Source organism: Pseudophryne corroboree (genome assembly GCF_028390025.1).
Source record: "Pseudophryne corroboree isolate aPseCor3 chromosome 7 unlocalized genomic scaffold, aPseCor3.hap2 SUPER_7_unloc_2, whole genome shotgun sequence".
Taxonomy (NCBI): Eukaryota; Metazoa; Chordata; class Amphibia; order Anura; family Myobatrachidae; genus Pseudophryne; species Pseudophryne corroboree.
The window spans coordinates 701,495-706,628 of NW_026967611.1; the positions used below are offsets into that span (position 1 = coordinate 701,495).

Sequence of the window (5,134 nt, forward strand, 5' to 3'; positions counted from 1 at the left end):
CATGTGTTAGTAGCCCCAAGCATCTTTTGTGTTAGTCCCTGAAGAAAAACTTCAAATATTTACAAATACATTTTGTAATCAATGGGCCTAATTCAGTAAGGATTGCAAATTCTGCTAAGTTACAGAATTTGCAATCCTTTGCTTCGCATGCTGGGGCCACCCAGCATGCCGCCTCCCTTCTTGACCACGCTGAAATTGCAGTCTCAGCGCAGTTCAGCGTGATCATAAAAAATGGGTTAGCCTCCTGTTGGTGCAGACTGTATGTGTGCGCAGGAAGCCGCCACCATTTTTGTGATCGCAGCTGCTGCATGTGATGTCATGCAGCAGCTCTGACCACGCCTCCTGTTTCTCCGTTGCCGACCCCATTTTGTAGCCCTGCCCATGCACCGCTCCATCTCCGACTTGGAAATGGATTGTTGCTGACCCCCCCCCCAGCACCGATTGACAGTCAGAAGCGATCGCATTATCTGCGGGGTGCCGCAGAAAATGCAGGCGCATGCGTATGCTCTTAGCAATTTTTGCAGTTGGATTGCTTATTGCGATTGCAATCCAACCTGAATCAGGCTCTATTACCTATCACAATGCACTGCGGGTAGTACAAAATGGGGTTAATATAAGAGAAAACCCCCCCAGAGCTGTGCTCCTTAACTGTCCCTGGTGGCTAGTGGAGCGGCTGCCCAGTAATCAGTGTCCACGCCAGTGCGCACATGGCCCACCCCCTACAGCCACGCTGGATCACGGTATAGTGTGGGCACAGAAGTCCCTTACCTCCCTTTCATCAGCGGCCTCGTGATCCCGGAGGGCGGTGTGTGTGTGACTGACCTTAGGAAGAAACCGGAGCCTCCGCTGCAGTGACCCAGCAACCAGGGCACGGGAGTATACTGCGCCGCTGGGAGTGATGGAGCTGCAGTAAAGATGTCTATTAGACCTAACCTGCTGCAGCCCTTGTAGATTCTTATAAAAAAAAGTTCTTCTTTTCTTGTCAAAATTAATAGCTAAGAATAGGCTGCCTGAGGCAGCCCCCTGTTAAGTGGCCTGCTACTGAAGGCACCAACTACAAACTGAGCTCCCTGTTCATGGAAGCGAGGTTATAGAGCAGGGGGCGCTGAGCATCTTGGGAACAGTCAAAAGCTTTGAGCCTGTTGGTGCCTCAGATCAAGATTCTACTCTACACCCCAATGTGAATTCTTGTGGAGTCCAGTGTACCCCACAGAAGAAATGAATGTGTCACACCCATTGGCAGCAACATTAGAATAGCTGCTGATGGGCACAATTGAGAAAGGAAGGGGGGAAAACATTTGAATCCAGCACATATATGTAATTTGAATATGTCATTTGTACCTTCCTACTTTAAAATGTAATGGATGAACCTCACCCTGTGAGAACTATCTTCATGATCAAGAGATCTCATACGCAAGAAAAGCATGTGTTGGGATAGGGCTGTGGAGGGCGGCTGCTCGAGCACACCCCCGTCAAGTTAAGGAGATTCAACTGAGGAAGCACAAGGGAACTCTTGTCTGGGGACAACAACTGCAGGGAGACCACATCTTTTCAGATGAAAATGAGAGGGCGGAAGGCTGCCTAATACTGAAGCACCCTCAAACATCAAACCATATGCAACAACTAGTACAAGCATTCCTGGGGAAAGGTCTGCAGCAGACGGATTTGCATACGGTGATGTCATCCAAGCAGTGGGCCAAAGTTGGCTGGAACCCTCATCTGCATATGAAAAAAGAAAAGGGGCGCTTGGATGACCCCTAGTTCGCATTGAACACCCCCCACCCTCCTTTGGTGTGGGGCTCATGTTGGCCATGCCTCAGCCCCTGAAGCATTCAAGCTGATTTCTTGCAGCAGCTGGGCACTGTAACAGCTCCAGAGCTGCTCTGTAAGGCAAATAAAAGGGTGTGGGCCCTGCAACACCACCTGTAGTTCGCATTGTGCGTTGGAAGGCACAAAGTAAGCAGACGGGAGAAGTCAGGATAGTGCGCAAGGGCATAGAAGGGAGGGGCTCAAGAAAAGAGAAGTGGAAACAGACAGCAAACTAGGCTGGAGAGAGACCTGAGACAATGAGATCTAAATTATACCAGAGCCAACCAGGGGAAAGCACAAATGCAGCCCCCCCCCCTACCACAAATTATGCAGTCGAGATTCCCACATTTGGGGAAATCACAGAGGTCAGCATACCCAGAATGCAATGAATGAACCTCACCCTGGGAAAACAATCTTCATGACCATGGTATCACCTAAGCAAAATAAGTATGATTTGAGATAGGGCTGGGGAGGGCCGCTGCTCAGGCACACCTCCGTCAAGTAAAGGAGATTCAACTGAGGCAGCACAAGGGAACTCTCATCTGAGGACAACAACTGCAGGGAGAACACATTTTCAGACGAATGTGTGAGGGCAGAAGGCTGCCTAATACTGAAGCACCCCCCAAACAACAAACCAAATGCAACAACTAGTGCAAGCATTCCTGGGGGAAGGCCTGCAGCAGATGGATTCGCATATGGTGATGTCATCCAAGCAATGGGTATAGTTGGCTGCAACCCTCGTCTGCATATGAAAAGAGAAAATGGTCACGCAGGGCATGGCGGCCTTTGTGGGGTTGCGCTTGGATGACCCCTAGATCGCTTTATACACCCCCATCAGTGTGGGGCTCATGTTGGCCATGCCCCAGCCCCTGAAGCATTCAAGCTGATTTCTTGCAGCAGCTGGACCCAGTAACAGCTCCAGAGTTGCTCTACAAGACAAGTAAAAGGGTGTGAGCCATGCAGCAGCACCTGTAGTTTGCATACACACATATATAGGACAGCATCTCTTATATGCCCCAGGGGCAATAAAATAGTTTCCTTATCTAGGGTATCTGTCCATGCCGCTACAGCACTACACATACACACCCAGGCCGACGCAATTGCCGGTCTGAGTAAGGTACCTGAATGTGTATAAATGGACTTCAGGGTAATCTCCTGTTTGCGGTCAGCAGACTCTTTGAGGGTAGCCGTATCCTGGGACGGGAGGGCTAACTTCTTGGATAAGCGTGTTAATGCTTTGTCCACCCAAGGGGAGGATTCCCATCGTAACCTATCCGTTGATGGGAAAGGATACGCCATAAGAATCCTTTTGTAAATCTGCAGGAGATTCCCAAGCTTTTTCACATAACTCGTTCAGCTCGTGTGAGGGGAAAAGGTTACCTCAGGCTTCTTTCCCTTGTACATATGTACCCTCTTGTCAGGGATAGGGGGCTCCTCTGTGATGTGCAAAACATCTTTTATTGCCATAATCATATATCAAATGTATTTTGCCAATTTTGGCTGTAACTTTGCATCATCGTAATCGACACTGGAGTCAGAATCCGTGTTGGTATCTGTGTCAACAATCTGGATAGTGGGCACTTATGAGACCCTGACAGTCCCTGCGACATAGGATCAGGCATGGGTTGAGACCCTGACTGTCCCAAAGCTTCAGCCTTGTCTAATCTTTTGTGCAATGAGTTTACACTAGCATTTAAAACATTCCACATATCCATCCAATCAGGTGTCGGCGGAGACACCACATTCATTTGCTCCCGCTCCTCTCTAATATAGCCTTCTTCCTCAGACATGTCGACACACGCGTACCGACACACCACACACACAGGGAATGCTTTTACTGAAGACATTTCCCCCACAAGGCCCTTTGGCAGAGCTGGCCCTAACCAATATGATGCCCTAGGCAAGATTTTGCCTGGTGCCCCCTAGCACCACCGCTGGTTCCGCCTCTGACCTTGCACCTCTTTCCCAGCACCATCAACCCTCACCCATAACAGTACTTATTTTGGTGTTTGTACCCCCTATATTTTAAACAGGAACAGTTCGCACATTTGGCGCACAGTCCAAAAAGGGGTGTGTTTTTGCTGGCAATGGGCATGTCCACACAATAGTACCCCCAATTAAAATTCCGCCACACAGTACTGCAATTTTATTCACATTTGATCACGCGATAGTGTCCATAATTCACATTACATCCCACAGTAGTATCACTTTACCTTATAAACGTTACTTCTCACAGTAGTGCTCCTTATTCACATTACATCACACTGAATTGCTCCTTATTTACATTACACCACACCCTATTGCTCTTTATTCACATTAGACGACACAGTAAATGCCCTTTCTATACGCAACGCTACATATTAGAGCACCTTATACACATAATGCCACACATTAGTAATGCATTTATACACATAATTCCACACAGTAATGCCCCTTACACATATGAGACACGTCATTAATGTCCTTATAAACATAATGCGTCTTACACATTATGACAACCTTTATTAATGCCCTTTTACACATAATGGCCCTCATTCCGAGTTGTTAGCTCGCAAGCTGCTTTTAGCAGCATTGCACACGTTAAGCCGCCGCCTACTGGGAGTGAATCTTAGCTTATCAAAATTGCGAACGAAAGATTAGCAGAATTGCGAATAGACACTTCTTAGCAGTTTCTGAGTAGCTCCAGACTTACTCGACAACTGTGATCAGTTCAGTCAGTTTCGTTCCTGGTTTGACGTCACAAACACACCCAGCGTTCGCCCAGACACTCCCCCGTTTCTTCAGACACTCCCGCGTTTTACCCAGAAACGGCAGCGTTTTTTCACACACACCCATAAAACGTCCAGTTTCCGCCCAGAAACACCCACTTCCTGTCAATCACACTACGATCAGCAGAACAAAGAAAAAACCTCGTAATGCCGTGAGTAAAATACCTAACTGCATAGCAAATTTACTTTGCGCAGTCGCAGAGCGAACATTGCGCATGCGCAATTAGCGGAAAATCGCTGCGATGCGAAGAAAATTACCGAGCGAACAACTCGGAATGACCACCCTTGCGCATGCGCAATTAGCGGAAAATCGCTGCGATGCGAAGAAAATTACCGAGCGAACAACTCGGAATGACCACCAATGTCCCTTACACATATGCCGCACATTATTAATGCCCTTATACACATAATGACACACATAGTGCCCCTTACACATATGTTGCACATTATTAATGCATTTTTACATGACACACATAATGCTCCTTACTCATATTCCGAACACTACTGCACAATCAACCCACTCACATGCACACAGCACTCACACTGCCACTAACACT

The 5,134-nt window shown here is 47.7% G+C and overlaps 1 non-coding gene across 1 annotated transcript; it reads right to left on the reverse strand.

Moving 5' to 3' along the window:
• Positions 1–2,094: 2,094 nt before the first annotated feature.
• On the reverse strand, positions 2,095–2,260 carry LOC134986030 (U1 spliceosomal RNA). Its single transcript, XR_010192062.1, has one exon. It is a non-coding gene; the product is annotated as a U1 spliceosomal RNA (small nuclear RNA).
• Between the last annotated feature and the right edge of the window lie 2,874 nt (positions 2,261–5,134).